The sequence below is a fragment of the Molossus molossus genome, unplaced genomic scaffold (assembly GCF_014108415.1).
Source record: "Molossus molossus isolate mMolMol1 unplaced genomic scaffold, mMolMol1.p scaffold_m16_p_20, whole genome shotgun sequence".
In the NCBI taxonomy this organism is placed as follows: Eukaryota; Metazoa; Chordata; class Mammalia; order Chiroptera; family Molossidae; genus Molossus; species Molossus molossus.
The window spans coordinates 21,016,216-21,037,035 of NW_023425356.1; the positions used below are offsets into that span (position 1 = coordinate 21,016,216).

The 20,820-nt window shown below is 44.0% G+C and overlaps 1 pseudogene; it reads left to right on the top strand.

Moving 5' to 3' along the window:
* Positions 1 to 15,448: 15,448 nt before the first annotated feature.
* Positions 15,449 to 20,139, top strand: LOC118637690 (annotated as a pseudogene).
* Positions 20,140 to 20,820: the final 681 nt, after the last annotated feature.

A 20,820-nucleotide genomic window follows, 5' to 3' on the forward strand; every position in this document is an offset into this window, starting at 1 on the left:
TCTATAATGGTGAATACTTTGAGGGGGAACCTCTTCTACTCTGAATGGACCCGGATGTGTAGATCCGTTTGCGCTTTCTCAAGCTAAACTCCAATGTCGGTCATGCCGTTCAGAAGTCACAGAATGGGACGTCACCCAAAACATTACGTCATCTGATTGACTATTTTCTTGAGGTTTTCCTACTGTCTAAATCGCCATAAAATTTAGATGGATAGGGTCCTCGTGCGGGCCAGTTCCAGGGCCAATGGCGACACCTATAGCTCCTCCCTCTGCAGTAGTGCTTGGGGCAGAGCAGGATTTGGACTGGGGAAGGAATCGGCACCCGAAGCCTGGGACTGGCTTGCAGACCGGAAGTGGGGGAGAGGTGACGTTAGAGTACTGGAGTGGCCTGGGCCATTTTCAAAGGGATCTTAAAGTGGCACGTTGGTAGGCTTCTAAAATTCGGGGAGGGGGCAGAGCGCGCGCGCGCGCGCGCGCGCACACACACACACACACACACACACACACGCGCACACACACACACACACACACACACACATTTCCCATTTAAGAGCCCTCCTTTACCCCGCCCCCAGCACGGGGTGGGGGGGTGCAGTCTAGACTGGTTTTCCCGCGCTTTGTTGCCCCGCCCCCTAGAGGCGGGAGAAAGGGAGGGGCCTCGGAAAGAGTTGCCTTGGTATTGTAATCAGCACATACTTGCAGAATTCATCTGCAAGCCCAGTGTGCCACCTTGCGCGCACTCTAGCCGGCTGGAGAGCCTCCGCAGACTGCCGCGCACGCAGCCGCTCACAACCCAGGCGTGTTTATTAAAAGTGGTTTGTTACCTTGCCAGGGATCTCTGGACCCCTTGACCCAGACTCCCTGTGCACGGAAAGTCTTCGTAGGTAATAGCGACTGTATTGAGGTATGAATTAGAGCTTCTGGGTGGGAATCATGGGGCCCTCACTTACCATGTGATTCCATTGGGCAAGTGGTTCGACTTTCCTGAAGTAATTTTCTCATGGGTTAAGTGAGGATCGTAATATCCCCCTGACATGATTTTTTTTTTTTTTTTTTTAATCCTCACCTGAGGACACTTTTCCATTTTTTGTTCAGATAGAGCAGGAGGGAGAGAGAGGAAGAGAGAGAGAGAAACATCGACGTGAAGGGACACATCGAGTGGTTGCCACCCACACGACCAACCAGGGCCGGGGACAAACTGCAACCGAGGTACATGCCCTTAGCGGGAACCGAACCCTGGTCTCTCTGTACCGCAGGCGGACACTCTAACCGCTGAGCCAAACCGGCCAGGGCGATTTTTTTTTTTTTTTTTTTTTTTTTTTTTTATCCTCACTGGAGGACATTTTTCCATTTTTTGTTCAGGTAGAGTGGGAGGGAGAGAGAGGAACAGAGAGAGAGAGAGAGAAACATCGAGGTGAAAGGGACACATCGAGTGGCTGCCACCCGCACGACCAGCCATGGCTGGAGACAAACTGCAACCGAGGTACGTGCCCTTAGCGGGAACCGAACCCGGGTCTCTCCGGACCCCAGGTCGACGCTCTAACCGCTGAGCCAAACCGGCCAGGGCCATTTTTCCACTTTTTGTTCAGATAGAGTGGGAGGGGTAGAGAGGAAGAGAGAGAGAGAGAGAAACATCGATGCGAAAGGGACACATCCAGTGGCTGCCACCCGCACGACCCAACCAGGGCCAAGGAAGGACAAACTGCAACCAAGGTATTTCCCTTAGCGGGAACTGAACCCAGGTGTCTCAGGACTGCAGGCCGACACTCTAACCGCAGAGCCAAACCGGCCAGGGCGACATGATCATTTTTCTTTTTGGTGAGGTTTAAAAGCATTTAGTATGGCCCAGCCAATGTGGCTCCATAGTTGAGCCTAGACCCATGCACCAAGAGGTGGCTGATTCAATTCCAGTCAGGGCACATGCCCAGGTTGTGGGCCCGATCCCCAGTCGGGGCATGCAGGAGGTGGCCAATCGATGTTCTCTAATCGATGTTTCTATCTCTGGCTCCCTCTCCCTTCCTCTCTCTCTAAAATCGATAAAGTAAAAAAAAAAAATTTTTTTTTAATTAAGAAAAAAAGCATTTAGTATGTAGAAGTGCTGTGTAGAGTGATGGGCAAATTGGATTACTAGCCCCCACTCCACCTCCTTTCTCCAGGTCTTCTGCAGTCTCCAGCTCACTGCTCTTCCATCTCTGAGCAACCAAACAGCATTCCATTCCCACCTCCTTCTCTGAACCTTCCTGTATGGAATAATAATTACTGCTCAAGTACATGTATGGGACCTATTGTAAGAACTTTTGTGTATATTAACTCTTTTTTTTTAATTCTCACCCAAGGACATTCTTGCATTTATCTTTAGATAGAGCAGGAGGGAGAGAGGGAGGAAAAGAGAGAGAGAAAGAAACATCGATGTGAGAGGGACACATCAAATGGCCGCCACCCACATGACCCCAGCCAGGGCCAGGGACAAACCGCAACCGAGGTACATGCCCTTAGCGGGAACCAAACCTGGGACTCTCCGGTCTACAGGCTGATGCTCTAACCGCCGAGCCAAACAGGCCAGGGCTATTAACTCATTTAATCCTTACCACTGTGAGGTACTATTTTTATCTCTATTTTACTGAGGGAACTGCTACACAGACAGGTTAGTTAAGTTGACTTACTGAAGGTCAAAGGCAGTGGAGTTGAAACTCTAAGGATACAGAAAACTAAACACTGTACATCAAAGATTCTCTTGACAGGAGGGTTCTGGGTAGAAGTTTGTTCTTCAGTTAGATGTGCTATTCATTCATTTAAGAAATAACTTGCCCTGGCCGGTTTGACTCAGTGGTTAGAGCGTCGGCCTGCGGTCCTGAGAGACCTAGGTTCGGTTCCCGCTAAGGGCATGTACCTCGGTTGCAGTTTGTCCCTGGCTCTGTTCAGTCGTGCGGGTGGCAGACACTCGATGTGTTTCTTTCACATCGATGTTTCTCTCTCTCTCTCTCTGTTCTTCTCTCTCCCTCCCACTCTACCTGAGCAAACAACGGAAAAATGTCCTCGGGTGAGGATAAAAAAAAAAAGAGAAATAACTTGCCCTGGCCGGTTTGGCTCAGCGGTTAGAGCGTCGGCCTGCGGTCCAGAGAGACCCGGGTTCGGTTCCCGCTAAGGGAACGTACCTAGGTTGCAGTTTGTCCCTGGCCCTGGTTGGGTCGTGCAGGTGGCAACCACTCTATGTGTCCCTTTCACATTGATGTTTCTCTCTCTCTCTCTCTCCTTCCCACTCTATTCTCTCCCTCCCACTCTATCTGAACAAAAAATAGAAAAATGTCCTCGGGTGAAGATAAAAAAGAAAGAAAGAGAGAGAGAGAGAGAGAGAGAGAAAGAAAGAAAGAAAGAAAGAAAGAAAGAAAGAAAGAAAGAAAGAAAGAAAGAAAGAACTTAATTCTCCCTGGCCGGTTTGGGTCAGTGGTTAGAGCGTCACCCACAGACCAGAGAATCCCGGGTTTGGTCCCACTAAGGGCACGTACCTTGGTTGCAGTGTGTCCCCTGCCCTGGTTGGGGTTGTGTGGGTGGCAGCCAGTCAATGTGTCTCTCTCATACTGATGTTTCTATCTCTTGTCCCCTCTGTCTACCTCCAGCTCTATCTGAAGATAAATGCAAAAATGTTCTCGGGTAAGGATTAAGAAAAGAAATAACTTAATTCAACCAATATGTATTTCTTGAGCACCATCTATCAGTAAAACACTCTTGTAGGCACTGGGGATACAGCAGTGAACAAAGCAGACAAGAGTCCCTGTTCTCATGAAACACATTCCTGTGGAGAAGACAAACAATAAACATGGTACATAAGTAAAATATATAGAAACTGGTAGAAATGATCATTGCCGGGGGAAAAATAAAACAGGACTATCAAGCCTCGAAAAGACATGGAGGAACTTTAAATGCACACATTGCCAAGTGAAAGAAGCCAATCTGAAAGGACTATATACTGTATGAGTCCAAGTATATGACATTCTAGAAAAGGCAAAACTGTGGAAACAGTAAAAAGATCAGTGGTTGCCAAGTGGGGTGAAAAACAGGGGAATTATTTGAAAAGCTGTTTGAGGAGGGTTGTACCTCAGGTCCCCTGCTCCACTCCGTGCGGCTCTTTGACTGCCCCTTCTCCACCAATGCAGGAAACCAGGTTTATGCTCCAGAGAAGGGCAGGAATATTATCCTAAAAGCAGGAAGAATAAAAGAACATTTACATCCTACATTCCAGCCCTTTCTCCCAATTCAGTCTGAAGAACACTAACAACCAGGTGGGTACAGGATAGTTAACAGTAACAATTAATGTGATAACAATAACAATACCTGCCATAAACTGCTTTTAGTAAAAAAGTTTTTCATTTCAGACTATCCTTTGTAGTTACTTCAGATTGGTCTCTGAGTTTGCAAGGCCGCAGTGCAGGCCTTCCCTGAACTTGTCAGGTTAGCACCAGGCCCCTTTTCACCCACAAGAACTATACTCTTAAAGGAGGAGACTGGAATGTTTGCTTTGGAGAATCTGATCTAAAGATACTGATATCAGGCCAGCCGGTGTGGCTCAGTGGATTGAGGATCATCCCATGGACTTAGAGGTCCCAGTTCGAAACCATCAAGGCACATGCCCAGGTTTCGGGCTCGATCCCCAGTAAGGGGCATGCAGGAGGTAGCCGATGGATGTTTCTCTCATGGATGTTTCATTCTCTCTCTCCTTTCCTCTCTCTCTAAAAAAATCAGCGAAAACATATTTTTTTTTAAAAAAAGATACTGACATCAAAGTTACCCAGGAAAAGATCTGGCCAGATCATCCTAGACAGAAAGATACAGTTAACAGCTCCCCATCAAGGTTCAAAAATATTGTCTCCCACATACCCTGAGAAAATAAAACTTAGCTCTGAGAAAGTAAAATTCTGCCCTGCCATTCATCAAGCTGGGATCACAAACACAGAAAGCCAGCCACATTAACAAGAAACACTATTTCTCCCAAGGTATGTCCAGTTAAATTCGTAAGGACCCCCTTCTGTGACTATAGCTTTCTTACACACTGGGAAACGTAGTTCTAATGTAAAGGACAAACACATGCTATGTGAACGTACAGTAAAAAATTTCTCCATTAGGTAGACCTCACCACCTAGACTTTAAGAGAATAGCAAGAACTAGCAGCCAGAGTTAATAGATAACCATTATATTGTATAGATAACCATTGCATTGTGCAAACTGAAACTGCTTGCTCCCTCAGGCATAACGGCTAACTGCAGATATCTGCTTCTGTAAGTGCTTGCTTGCTAGCAAACCTTTAGCCCAAATTCCTTAACAGGGGCTAAGACAACTATATAAGCAACCCACCCCGAGCTCGGGGCTGCTCTCTCCTCTGCGCAGGATGGGACAGCTGCCGCACAGCTAATAAAGCTCTCTTAATTTGAACCCAGTTCAGAGTCTGAGTCTGGTCTGTCTTGTTGGTCTACAACACTCTAAAATCATAGACTATAAGCAGCATTGCTGTTTGAAAGCATATCCGTAAGAATAGAATGAATCATTCTCCTTTTGCCTGAAGGATCCAAGTCACATTGAGACAAATAAGCAGCCTTGATTTACAACCCAGGTGCAGAGCCTCAGATAAGAGGTTTCCTGGCACAATGTTCCGCATCAATGTTTACTTCACAGTCTATGAACCTCTTTACATAGATCCCTATTTACTTTGAGCCTCTGAGAACACTGTTTTGTTTAAATTTCACCTAAACTTCACCCTTGCCCCAAATCCTGAAGCACACATATCTCTTCTTTTGTTTGGTGAGATGCCTTGCAGTTCCTTTGGTATGTGATCTCCCTCACTGCCACAGGCCAATAAGCCAGTGTTGGTCTTTGGCTGGTTGAGCTGAGACAACTCTCAAAGAAAATGGGAGGGTTTGGTCTGCCAAAGCAAGAGAGCAAAGCCAAGAATGAAGTCCAGCAGAATAAGAGAAATAGAATGCAAGAAGCAAGGAACCTCCCCAGAATCAGAGGAAAGGGGGATCAGAAGGGAAAGAGCAGGAGGCTCCAGGAAGGACCTCCTTGGGAAGGTGAGACTGACTGAATGCTTTCAGAGATCAGGCAGTTGGAGAAGAGTTGGGGTCAGATAGTAATAGGTAGAAGACAAAAAGCATTTCAAGGGAGGAAAGTATCATAGTGACTCATTATGAATAGCATTTACATAGTCAAAATAACTGTAAATTCTAAATAATCCTTTAACCAAACTTGTTATATAATTATGTGGGAAAAATGGAGGAGGGAGGGTGAGGATGTGGACCAGCTGAGTCATCATTTTCCATTTTGGAAATTAATGTATAATATTATAAAGTAATAAATCAAGTAGTCACAATGTAAGATGTTATTTAGAGATATGGAAAGAGATAACTGATAAAATACCAAGTACAAGATTAAAAAGTAGTTGTTTCTAGGTAGGGGAAAATGAGGAGAGTGGACTTGAGATATGTTGTTTATAACAAGTATTGTAATTGTTTAACTCCAAATTATATACATATATAACTAAAATAAGCTAAAAGAACAAAAAACTAAAATCTTGAGCATAACTGCATATTAGTTGCAAGGAGTTGATTAAAGTTATTGTAAGGCTTTTGTATTGTTTGATTATTTTTTATTGTTAAATTTTCACGTCAAAATTTTTAATTTAAATATTAATAGAATAGGAGCAGAGTGTATAACTTTCAAACAAGTAGAAAGAAAAAAGGAGTGAGTGGGTAGAACTCAAATAGTCCAAGAGAAGACAAAAAAAAGGGAAAAATAAGAGACTTAGCCCTGGCTGGTATGGCTCAGTGATTAGAGCATCACTGGAGGGTACTTGGGTTGCAGGTTCGATCCCTGGCCCTGGTCAGGTACATGCAGGAGGCAACCAATTGGTGTGTCTCTCTCACACAGAAGTTTCTCTCTCTCTCTCCCCCCCCCTTCCCCCTCCCTTCCTCTCTCTCTAAAAAATAAAGGGAAAAAATATCCTCTGGTGAGGATTAACAAAAAATAAATAAAAATAAAAATTAAGCCCTGGCCAGTTTGGCTCAGCGGTTAAGCCGGTTAAGCCCATAGACTAATGACTTGTGGGTTTGATTATGGTCAAGGGCATGGTACCTCTGTTGTGGTTCACACCCAGCCCTGGTTGGGGTCGTGCGGGAGACAGCCACTGGATGTCTCCCTTTTATGTCAATGTTTCTCTCTCTCTCCCTCCCACTCTGTCTGAACAAAGGTCCATGAAAAATGTCCTCGGGTGAGGGTAAAAAGAAAAAAGAGAGAAAGATTAGACATGCCCTGGTGGGATTTTCTCAGCAGTTAGAGCATCGGCCCACGAGCCAATGAGTCCCAGGTTCGATTCTGGTCAAGGGCACATACCTAGGTTGCAATTTGTCCCCAGCCCTGGTGTGAGTCATGCTGAAGGCAACCAGTCTATGTGTCTCTCTCACACCAATGTTTCTCTCTCTCTCTCTCCCCCTCCCTCCCTCTCCCTCTTCCTCTCCCCCACTCTATCCGAAGATAAATGGAAAAATACCCTTGAGTGAGGATTAAAAATATTTTTTTGGAAAGAAAAAAAAGATTAGTCCGACTGGTGTGGCTCCGTGGTTGAGTGTTGACCCATGCACCAGGAGGTCCCCAGTTTGATTCCCATCAGGACACATGCCCAGGTTGTGAGCCTGATTCCTAGTGGGGGACATGCAGGAGGAGGCCAATCAATGTTCTCTCTCATCGATGTTTCTCTCTCTCTCTCTCCCTCTCCCTCCGTCTCTCTCTCTCTAAAATCAATAAAGGGGGAAAAATTTTTAAAGAAAAGATAAGACATAATGAACTTATGTAAAACCCTGCAGCCAATAATTAGAGGATACATAATCTTTTATCGTACAACATTTTAACAGATTTATTAAGGTATAACTGACATACAATAAGCTTCACATGCCTTGGCCGGTTTGGCTAAGAGGTTAGAGCATTGGTCTGCGGACCAGAGAGTCTCAGGTTCGGTTCCTGCTAAGGGCACATACCTCGGTTGTAGTTTGTCCCGGGCCCCGGTTGGGGTCGTGTGAGTGGCAACTAGTCAATGTGTATCTTACATGTCGATGTTTCTCTCTCTCTCTCTTCCCTTCTCTCTCCCTCCTGCTCTATCTGAAAAATAAATAAATAAACTTCACATATTTAAAATGTACAATTTGATGAGTTTTGACTTAGTATACATCTGCAAAACCATCACTACCATCATGATAATGAACAGGCTCTGGCCAGGTGCACCAGTTGGTTAGAATGTCGTCTCGATATGCCAAGGTTGTGGGTCCAATCTCTGGTCAGGGCACATACAACAATCAACCAATGGATGTAAAAATAACTGGAACAACAAACTGATGTTACTCTCTCTCTCTCTCCTAAAATCAATCAATAAAGATAATGAACATATTCATCAACCCCAAAAGTTTACTCATGTTCCCATTATCTTGGGTGGCAGCATAACCTACTTAAAAACTACATTTTTCACCTCTTGCTGCTAATTGACCATGTGACTACATTCTATGAATACAAACATGTGAGTGGTGTTTGATGAATGGATCTTCCAGAAAAACTTCTTGAAGAAGAATCAGGCAGCTGGCATACATGCCCTTTAATTCTTTCCATTGTTTTCCACTTTCTGTTTCCTGCCAAGAGCACAGACATGATGATTGAAGAATCCTGTGATTTGGAGGCACATAGAAGAATAGAACCACAGGCTAAGGATGGTAGAGAATTACAAGGAGCCTAGGAACCTGGTGATTCGCTGGGAACACTATATCAGCCCCAGGCTGTCTACAACCAGACTTTATTAATTTGAGAGAAAAATGAACTCCACCTTGTTTAAGTCTGTGCTATTTTCAGTCTCTTACAAATATAAATGCAGTTTCAAATGGATACAAAATTGATAGTGGTATCTAAAAAATAGCATTGGCTTAGAGGAAGTGTGTGGGACAGTTGTTTAGGGAGGATCCTCTTCACTGCAGGCTGGAAAGGTAGCCCTTAATGCGGACTTGCAAACCACTCAGTCAAATAGTCGCTCATTGCAGAAAGCCTTTAAGAAAGGTTTTTGGGCTCTGGCTGGTTTGGCTCAGCATGTAGAGCGCTGGTGTACCTGGGTGGCAGGTTTGATCCCCAGACCCTGACTGGGGCCATGCAGGAGGCAACCGATAGGTGTGTCTCTTTCACATCGATGTTTCTCTCTCTCTCCCTCCCTCCACTCTATCTAAAAATCAATGAAAATATATCCTCAGGTGAGGTAAAAGATAAAAGGTTTTTGACCCTGGCCTGTGAGGTTCAATTGCTTCAGCTAGTCCCATGCACCAAGAGGTTACTGGTTCAATTCCCATTCAGAGCATACTGGGTTTCAGGCTCCATCCCCAGGAGGGGGTGTGCAGGAGGCAGCTGATCAATAGTTCTCTCTCTCTCTCTCTCTCTCTCTCTCTCTCTCTCTCTCTCTCAAATCAATAAAAACATATGTTTTAAAAAAGTTTTTTGCTCTGGCCAGTATGGCTTAGTGGCAAGGGTAAGGAACATCCGGCCCACAGACCTTATAAGACCCACAAAATCAGTATCAGCTAACATCACAAGCCTCACCAAATTAGCCTGACCAAATATAGCAGGCTATTTTTTTTTTCCTTTATTGATTTTAAAGAGAGCCCTGGCCAGTTTGGCTCAGTGATTAGAGCGTCCGCCTGTGGTCCAGAGAGACCCAGGTTCAGTTCCCACTGAGGGCACGTACCTCGGTTGCAGTTTGTCCCTGGCCCTGGTTGCGTCGTGCTGGTGGCAACCACTCGATGTGTCCCTTTCATATCGATGTTTCTCTCTCTCTCTCTCTCCCTCCCACACTATATGAACAAAAAATGGAAAAATTTCCTCAGGTGAGGATAAAAAAAAAGAGAGAGAGATGAAGTGAGAGGGAGAGATAGAAACATCAATGAGAAAGAACATCGATTGGCCGCCTTCTGTATGCCCCTCACTGAGAATTTGGCCCACAGCCTGGGCATGTGCCCTGACCGGCAATCAAACCGGTGACCTCTTGGTGCATGGGTTGATGCTCAACCAGTGAGTCACACCAGCTGGGCCAGACTAATTTTTAAGTTGATATTTTTGTATAGCTCTCAAATGATGTTATAAATATCCAAATGGCAAAAAAAGGTTCCCCACCCCTGGAGCATCAACCTGTGGACCAAAGGGTTGAGGATTTGATTCCTGGTCAAGGGCACGTACCTGGGTTGCAGGTTCAATCCCTAGCCCGTGTCAGAGTCATGCAGGGGGCAATCAATTGATATGTCTCTCTCACATAGATGTTTCTCTCTCTGTCTCTCTCTCTCTCTCTGTCTCTGTCTCTCTCTCTCCCTCCCACCTTTCCTTCCACTTTATCTAAAAATCAATGAAAAAATATCCTCAGGTGAGGATTAACCCCCTCAAAAAAAAAAACAGATTTTGTGTACTGGCTCCTTCCTGCTGACTTTAGCAAAGTTCTACATGAAACAATCAGGCTTGAACCAGTCGGTAAGTATTTTATTTAAAGAAATTTTTTTTTCCTTTATTGATTTTTTTTAGAGAGAAAGGAAGTGAGAAGAAGAGAGAGATAGAAACATCAATGAGAGAGAACACCGATTGGTCGCTTCCTGCATGCCCTGCACTGGGGATCGGGCCCACAATCTGGGCATTTGTCCTGACCAGGAATCAAACCCTCAACCTTTTTTTATCCTCATTTTTGCGTTTATCTTCAGATAGAGCAGGAGGGAGAGAGGAAAGAAGAAAGAGAGAGAAACATCGACATGAGAGAGACACATCAAGTGCTTGGCACCTACATGGCCCCAGTTGGGGCCGGGGACAAACAGCAACTGAGATATATGCCCTTAGCAGGAACCGAACCCGGGACTCTGGTCTGCGGGCCATCACTCTAATCGCTGAGCCAAACCGGCCAAGGCAAACCCTCGACCTCTTGGTGCATGGGTTGATGCTCAACCACCGAGCCCCACCAGCTGGACAGTCTGTAAGTATTTTTAAAATGGAAATAACACTCTGCTAAGAAAAGCACTTTCTACTTAGACCCCAGCACCACCACTCCTCCTCCCACACACACACAAAATAAGGAATATAAAGGCTGACCACGAGTCTCAGTATATGGAAGCTGCTGGATTGAAAAATCCAACTGCTTCTCTACCCTCCCCACAAATGGAAGTAGTTCAAACAGAATGGTAGCTGCTGAAGAGTCAGCCCTACCAGGAAATAACACTGTGGCCCCAAACATTTTTCGAGCATCTTCTATTAAGAGTTCTGTGTCTGCCTGGCCAGTGTGTCTCAGTGGTTGAGTGTCGACCCATGCACCAAGAAGTCCCTGGTTTGATTCCAGGTCAGGGTACGTGCCCAGGTTGTGAGCCAAATCCCCAGTGGGGGGCATGCAGGAAGTGGCCAATTGATGTTCTCTCTCATTGATGTTTCTATTTCTCTCTCCTCTCCCTTCCTCTCTCTCTGGACCGCAGGCCGATGCTCTAACCGCTGAACCAAACCGGTCAGGGCTCCTCTCTCTCTCTCTAAAACAATTAATAAAAAAAAAAAAAAAAGTTCTGTGCCTAACAAAGGTACAAGACTCCCAGAAAAAGTCAAATTAATAATATCTTCTCCTTCAAGTCTTGAAGAGTTGGGGGGGACGGTCAGAGCACAGAAACCAATAGGCAAAATATAAGAGTTTTTAGATTCAATATGTAAGATCTCCTGCATCTGGTCTGAAACAGCCTTTGGCTATAGACTAAAACATCCAGGATCTTTACACAGAAGTGGCTCCCTCTAGAGGTAAAAGAGCCAATGCTGTGTAGCCCTTAAGGAGAGTGTCAACCACAAGAAGCCTTCTCAAACGGGCCATGAGGGATGGTGGACAAGGAACAACCTCCCTGAAGGCAGAGCAAGGGGCCATGGAGAACAGTGGAGATTTTCCCAGGAAGCAGAACCGAAAGAAGCCAGATAAACCAACCAAGGAACTTACTCCTGTGTCATGACAGGTGGTTCTCGCCCCCTAGATTTGATACATGCACTTGTTCTGTTTATCTATTGCCTTGTAACACGTCACCCAAAAAATTAGTGGCTTAAAATAAAAATGTAGTATCCCCAGAGCTTCTGTGGTTTCAAAAGGCTTGGTTGGGCACTGTGGCTCAGGGTGGCTCATGTGGTTGCAGTCACACAGCTGGGGCTGGAGCAGCTAGGGGCTGACTGGGCATCTCACTCTCTTCATACATTCTTTTTTTTTTTCTTTCTTTAATTCAGATAGTGTGGGAGGGAAAGAGGGAGGAAGAAAGAGAGAAAAATGGATGTGAGAGAGACACATCGAGTGGCTGCCACCCACACAATCCCAACCGGGGCCGGGGACAAACTGCAACTGAGGTACATGCCCTTAGGGGGAACTGAACCCGGGACTCTCTGGTCCGCAGGCCGATGCTCTAACCACTGAACCAAACCGGCCAGGGCTCTCTTCATGTGTTCTAAGGGCTTCTCAGTGGCTCTCTGTGTGGGATAATTTGGGCTTCCTCATGAGACGGTGGCCTCAGGGCCGTTGGAGTGCTAACCTAGAGGGTCCCAGCAAACAAGACAGAAGCTGCATTGCCTTTCAGGACCTAACCTCAGAGGTTATAGAGCCCTAGCCACTGGCACATCCAGGTTCAAGGGACAAGGACATAGACAAACCACTCAATGGCTTTAGAACTGTGACTGCTGGTGTTTCCTATGCTCTCCTTTCCCAAATAAGAATTTTGGTTGTGGTTCACTTTCCTATTCCAGCACTGTATATCAGGTACGTTGTGGGGGCCCAATAACTGGGCTTTGGTTTATAGGTTCTTAGACCATAAACAGCCATATGAAGACCTCATAGAGAGAGACTGGGGAGCTGAAGGGATGGACTGCTGCAGTCTGGTAGTTACCCATCTAAAATCTGTTTTCTTCTCCTTACTTAGTAAAATCACTTTTATATTTCCCAAGTTCCCTTGCAGCCAAGAGTGACAAAATTCTGGCCAATGAGATGTAAGCCAAAGTTTTTGGGTTAGATGTCCAAACAAGCTTTATAAGAGAGGGCAAAAAGCTGATAAATGATCCTTTTCTGCCTTTTCTCCTTTCCTCCTGATTTATGGCTGAAATGCAGATATGATTGCTGGAGCTCCATCAGTCACCTTGGCCCATAAGTAAACCTTGAGAATGAAAACCACAGGCTAAGGATGTTGATACAGAAAGAAGTTGGGCCTGATGATGATGGAACTGCTGTGAACCACCTACCTATGGACTTTTTTTTACATGAGAGAAAATAACATTTCAATCTAATTTAAGTCACTGTTATTTCTGGTCTCCAGTATTAGCAGCCAAATGCAGTTCCTACCGTAGCATGTCTTCTTCGCTTGATCATCCATGGGAGCAGGGCTCATCATTTTTACCCCCTGAAACTCACATAGAATCTGGCACTTCATAAATACTTGTTGGCCCGGCCGGTGTGGCTCACTGGTTGAGCATCGACTCATGCACTAAGAGGTCTCCAGTTTGATTCCCAGTCAGGGTAGCTCAGTTGGTTGGAACATCATCCCAATACCCCAAGGTTGCAGGTTTGATCCTGGGTCAGGGCACATACAAGAATCAACCAATGTGCCCTGGCCGATTTGGCTCAGCAGTTAGAGCGTCAGCGTGAGGTCCAGAGACCCGGGTTCGGTTCCTGCTAAGGGCACATACCTCGGTTGCAGTTTGTCCCCGGCCCTAGTTGGGTTATGCAGGAGGCAGCCACTCGATGTGTCCCTTCATGTCAATGTTTCTCTCTCTCTCCCCCACTGTATCTGAACAAAAAATGGAAAAATGTCCTTGGGTGAGGATTAAAAAAAATAAAAGAATCAACGAATGAGTGCATAAATAAGTGGAACAACAAATTGATGTTTCCCTCTCCCTCTCAAATCAATAAAAATTTGAAAAAAATGTTTTTATGAACGGATTCTAAGATAAAGTTGAGGAAATTTCTTGGAGTGTTGGTGGGGAAATAGTTATTATTTTTTATAAATATGTTTTATTGATTTTTTAGAGAGAGAGGAAAGAGAGACAGAAACGTCAATGTGAGAAACATCAATTGGCTGCCTCCTGCATGCCCCCTACTAGGGATTGAGCCTGCAACCCAAGCATGTACCCTGACCAGGAATCAAACTGGGACCTCTCAGTCCATGGAATGATGCTCAATCCACTGAGCCACACTGGCCAGAAGGTGGGGAAATTCTTTAGTTAGTTAGTTAGTTAGTTAGTTAGTTAGTTAAAAATATTTATTTCCTTTATTGATTTTAGAGAGAGATGAAGGGAGAGGGAGAGAGAGATAGAAACAATGTGAGAGTGATGAGAGAGAACATCGATTGGCCACCTCCTGCATGCCCCCTACAGGGGATTTGGCCAATAACCTGGGCATGTGCCCTAAATAGGAATAAACCAGCGACCTCTTGGTACATGGGTTGATTCTCAATCACTGAACCACACCAGCCAGGCTGGGGAAATTATTAAAGTAATAATTCAATAACATTTTCCTGAACTGAAGGACACAAGTTTTCAGATTGAAAGGGCCCATTAAATGCCCAGAACAGTACATTTAAAAAACAAAGAAACAGTCCGAGCCGGTTTGGCTCAGCAGTAGAGTGTTGGGCCCATGGCCCCAAAGAGTCCCGGGCTCGATTCCGGTCAAGGGCATGTACCTCGGTTGTGGTTCATCCTGGCCCTGGTCGGGGCCGTGTGGGAGGCAGCCAGTCGATGTGTCCCGCTCACGTTGGTGTTTCTTTCTCTCTCCCTCTCTCTGAAGATAAATAGAAAAATATCCTCGGGTGAGGATTAAAAATTTTTTTAAAAACACACAAAGAAACAAACAAAAATATTTTTAAAAAGTAAACACTCAAGGGTATATCATAAAATTTCAGAGTAAATATTAAGAGGAACTTTTTATTTTAATTTTTTTTTAGATAAGGAGGGAGGGAGGGGAAGAGAGAGAGAAAAAAAATGGATGTGAGAGAGACACACCGATTGGTTGCCTCCCACAGGACCCCAACCAGGGCTGGGGATCAAACCCAAGACTGGTTTGCAGGCTGACACTCTAACTGCTGACCAAACAGGCAGAGCAAGAGGAACTTACTTCTAAAGGCTGTGAGAGAGAAAACCAGTAGCATACAATGGCTGCTACTCAGTTACATACTCACAATGGCATTAGATTTCTTAATACCCTTGAAATCTAGGGGAAAAAAGGTATAATGCCTTCAAAATTCTAAAAATCATTATTTTAAATCTATACGACTTTTTAGGTGTGCAATAAATAACAGGAAATTTCCTTTCTGTGCTCTCTTCCTCAGGAAGCTACTGGATGATGAATTCTACTGAAAGAGAGCATGAAACCAAGGAAAATCAAAACATGGTATCTAGGAAACGGTGGATGCACACAGAGGAGAAACAAAGGGATTCCCTGTATGAAGGTGCTGTGAGGAGCCAGGACAGTTTTGCTGCAGGCCAAGTGCAACCAGTACAGATCGGAACAGAAGGCCATCACCTGAGGTCAGCAGGCTACCTGCTGTGTTCAAACAATGTGAGAGGAGGTTTGCAGCTCAGACAGAGGGAACGGAAACAAAACAAAACAAAACAAAAAAACCCCCAAGCAATGATAAATTCCGGGAAAAAATGTGCATTAGAGGCAATGTAGTCATAATACTCGTGCAGCTTCGTTGCAAGCAGAATTTATATAGTCATAATTAGAAACACAATAAATACTAATTTCTCCAAAAAGTATAGTCTACTCTTGGAAGAACGGATGAGTGTTGCATGTGCAGTATTTAGAGAGCCAAATCCTAATCTTATATTGTAAAAAGTGTATATAGTGGCTAAAATGTTAAAATTAAGAAATAGCCATATAAGTTTATTATTTAGCAACAAAAGTAAATACAGGAAGAACTAGCTAAAGGAATTGAAGTTGATTGCTTCTAGAAGTAGAAGCAAGAGTGCCGAAAATCTTTCACTTTTAAAATAATATAAATTACTTTGTAAACCATTTTAAAAATTAAATTAAAGCAGGCTAGATGAAAGTAGTATGTATGGTACACTACCACTTGTGTTCATAAAAGAATGAATGTGCTTCTCAGTGCAAAGAATATTTTAAGAAGGGTAAATGAGAAACTCTCAAAGTGATTAATTTTTTAAGGAGGGGAACAAGGTGATTGGTGAAAATGGGAGGGAGACATACTTTCACTATCTACCAATTTTTTTTTTTTTTTAAAGAGAGAGAGGAAGAAAAAGGGAGAGAGAGAGAAAAACATCAATGTGAGAGTGAAACATCAATTGGCCGCCTCCTGCATGCCCACACTGGGGACTGGGCCCACAACCTGGGTATGTGCCCTGACCAGGAATTGAACCAGTGACCTCTTGGTGCATGAGTTGATGCTCAGCCACTGACCCACACTGGCTGGGCTCTACCCACTTTTGGTGAACAGAAATTTTTTTATTTTAATAAAGTACAATTTATCAATTTTTTCCTTTTATGGTTAGTGCTTTCTATATTCTAAGAAATTATGTTCCAATCTGTGATCCATCTTTAATTAATCTTTGTATATGACATGAGGTACTGGTTGAGGTTAATTTTTCCAGAATTTTTCTTTTTTATCCTCACCCGAGGATATTTTTCCATTTTTTTTGTTCAGATAGAGTGGGAGGGAGAGAGAGGAAGAGAGAGAGAGAGAGAGAAACATCGATGTGAAAGGAACACATCGAGTGGCTGCCACCAGCACAATCCAACCAGGGCCGAGGACAAACTGCAACCTAGGTACGTGCCCTTAGCGGAACTGAACCCGGGTCTCTCTGGACTGCAGGCCGAGATTCTAACTGCTGAGCCAAACCGGCCAGGGCCATTTTTCCAGATGTTTATCCAGGTGTTCCAGCATCATTTGTTGACAATTTATTTTCTTTTCTCATTGAATTGCCCTAACATCTTTTCAAAAGTCAATTGACAGAATATTTGTGGGTATATTTCTGTACTCTATCCTGTTCCATTCATCTATTTTGTCTATCATTATGCCAATACTACACTGTCTTGATTATTGTAGCTTTATAATGTCTTAAAACCAAAAGACAATGAATTGACATCTGTAACTGCCAATAGAGAATTCTACACCCAGTGAAAATATCCTTCAAATAAAGACAAAAATGATGACATTTTCAGACAAATAAAAGTGCTTCAGTCTGGAGGAAAATGATCCCAGATGGAAGCATAGAACTATGGGAAGAAATAAAGATCATAGGAAAAGTGTCACTCATGTAACTCAAATTACATTTCATGATCCTCAGAGAATCCTCTGGATATACCATGCACCAAGTCATGGTGCATCATGGCACTTTCTGTTGAAACCTTGCATTTTTTAGTAGAATAATTTCTATGAAACTTTGACATTTATATATGATACAAGTGATACTCTATTTCAACTTTTTCCTCAAAAGAGAGAACCCTGTCAAATACCCGAACTATATATATATATATATATATATATATATATATATATATATATATTTTAATATTTCTTATATCAACTTCTCACTACCCATATTTAGGACTGTCCACTGAACTTCTGGTGTGAGAGAAATGCTTCCTTGGAAATGTTTCCTTGCATTTGAGATGCTCAGGTCTGTTCTATATCACACTTGCACATCTGTGAGATCAGCATGGGCCTCCATAAAATGTTTATGAAACAATTAGAACTATGAACCATAAGAGAAATAAGAATCTGAGGTCATATTCATGGCAGGTAGTGTTTCTTCACAAATGACACATAAATGAATGGATGGATGAGTGAATAAGGTCTTACTGGATTTAAATCTTGACATTCTCTGATATTGTTCTCATAACCTCATTTAAAGTTTTTATTTTTATTTTTTATTTTATTTTATTTATTATTATTATTTTTTTAATCCTCACCTGAGGATATTTTTCTATTTATCTTCAATTTTTTTTTTTTTTTTAATCCTCATCCGAGGACATTTTTCCAGTTTTTGTACAGACAGTGTGGGAGGGAGAGAGAGGAAGAGAGAGAGAGGGAAACATCGATGTGAAAGGGACACATGGAGTGGCTGCCACCCGCACGACCAACCAGGGCCGGGGACAAACTGCAACCAAGGTACATGCCCTTAGCGGGAACCGAACCCGGATCTCTCCGGACCGCAGGCGGACGCTCTAACCGCTGAGCCAAACCGGCCAGGGCTCATTTAAAGTTTTTAAATATGTTATTTATTTATTTTAGAGAGAGAGAGGAAGGGGAGAGAAAGAGAGAGAAACATCCATGTGAGAGAGAGAAACATGGACCAGTTTCCTCCTGTACACACCCAACCAGGGAACCAAAACCTGGGCATGTGACCTGACCAGGAATTTGAACCCATAACCTTTCAGGTGCATGGGACGCCAATCAATCAACTGAGCCACCCCAGCCAGGGCATAACCTCATTGAAACACGTGAATTAAGAATTTTATTGGTTTATTACCAAAATTTGTAATAAAACTTCAAAGTAACATTTCCTAAAAGCAATAGGTGAAAGAGGTTTATTTTGTTTCTGATGAGCTATGGGTTGTTTTTAATCCAAAAAAGAGAGAGAGAGAGAGAGAAATTTTCTACTTATTAATTATTATTATTTATTATTATCTATTATAGCATTTCATAGAGGTCTCTATATGCAATAAAAATAACACAGGTGTATAAATTGTCCACTTTTCTCTCATATAATATAAAGTATGATCATTGAAATATTTTGTCAGTTTTACCTGAAATGATGATTTAAAATGCAAATCAATTTTCTCGACCAAGATATACTGAACTGCCCTGGCCAGTTTGGCTCAGCAGTTAGAGCGTAGGCCTGTGGTCCGGAGAGACCCGGGTTCGGTTCCTGCTAGGGACATATACCTCGGTTGCAGTTTGTCCCCGGCCCTGGTTGATCACGCGGGTGGCAGCCACTTGATGTGTCCCTTTCACGTCGATGTTTCTCTCTCTCTCTCTCTCCCTCCCACTCTATCCGAACAAAATATCAAAAAAATGTCCTCGGGTGAGGATAAAAAAAAAGATATACTGAACTGAGTGTCCTCAGTGTTCCCAGACCTGTCTCTTGCTTCAACAGTGTTTGGATAGAAGAGACCCAGGGACGCCACTTCTTCCAGCCTCTGACCACCCTCCAACCTCTCCTCCAGTCACCACCTTTGGAACCACCTCAGCCGTCCTCAGCCTCCGACATCAGCCAACACAGTTTTGTTTTTTTTACCTTAACTCCTATTGCCAAACAACCACGAGCTCCCAGATTGGACAGAATTATTCCAGCAAGGTGGAGGCTGCCGTCAACTGCCTGGCCAATCTGCATCTGTGTGCCGCCTACACCTCCCTCTCTCTGGGCTGCCATTTCCAAGGCAACGAACGATGTGGCTCTGGAGGGCGTGGGCCACTTCTTCCACGAGTTGGTGGAGAAGAAGCTCCAGGGCACTGAGCATCTCTTAAAGATGTCAAACAAGCCCAGCCGTGTGGCTCAGTGGTTGAGTGTCGACCCATGCCCCAAAAGGTCGCCAGTTGGATTTCCGGTCAGGGCACATGCCCAGGTTATGGGCCGGATCCCCAGGAGGGGACATGCAGGAGGCGGCCAATCGATGTTTCCTCTCATTGATGTTTCTATCTCTCTCTCTCCCTTCCTGCCTCTCTAAAATCAATAAAGAAAAAAAAAAGAAAGTTAAACTAGAAAGTTTAAAAGAAAAAAAAAAAAAGATGTCAAACCAGTGCAGTGGCCGCATTCTCTTCCAGGACGTGCTGAAGCCTTCCCAACACAAGTGGGACAAAACTCAGGACACATGGAAGCTGCCATGGCCTTGGAGAGGAGCCTGAACCAGGCCCTTTTGGCTCTGCGCGCCCTCGGTTCTACCCACGCAGACCCTCAGCTCTGTGACTTCCCGGAGAGGCACTTCCTGGAGGAGCAGGTGAAACTCATCAAGAAGATGGGCAAGCACCTGACTCACCTCTGCAGGCTGGTCGCCCCCAGGCTGAGCTGGGCCAGTATTTCTTAGAAAGGCTCACCCTCAAGCAAGACTCAGAGGCTTTGGAGCCCAGAGGCCTCTGAGGGGCCTCTCTGCATTCCCCTGGTGTCTAGCTTTTGCCTGAGCTTCTCCCTGAAACCCTAGACATTCTTTTAACCAACCTGGAGCCCCCTCCCATGCATTGGACCAAATGGAAATAATAAAGCTTTTTGCAAGAAAAAAAAAAAAAGATATACTCTGAACCAGTATGTCTCTTAGAATCAGAAGTGACATTTGACTGAATCCCCTGACTGATTTTCAGGTGTCTTAATGGGATCTATTAGAAAAACACATCTTAGACTGTGTTTTCTTTTCTTTTTTTTTTTTTAATTTTTTTTTTCTTTATTGATTTTATTTTTTATCCTCGCCCGAGGACATTTTTTGATATTTTGTTCAGATAGAGTGGGAGGGAGAGAGAGAGAGAGAAACATCGACGTGAAAGGGACACATCAAGTGGCTGCCACCCACACAACCCAACCAGGGCCGGGGACAAACTGCAACCAAGGTACATGCCCTTAGTGGGAACTGAACCCCGGTCTCTCGGGACCGCAGGCTGATGCTCTAACCGCTGAGCCAAACCGGCCAGGGATAGACTGTGTTTTCATCTAATGTGTTTTCAATTACAATAATTTATTTTGCATTAAATTTGTTCTCTCAGAATAGGAAGTTACCTTTCTCTCATAGCTCTGAGGTACATAAAGTGTTAATTTCATCACTACTTCAAA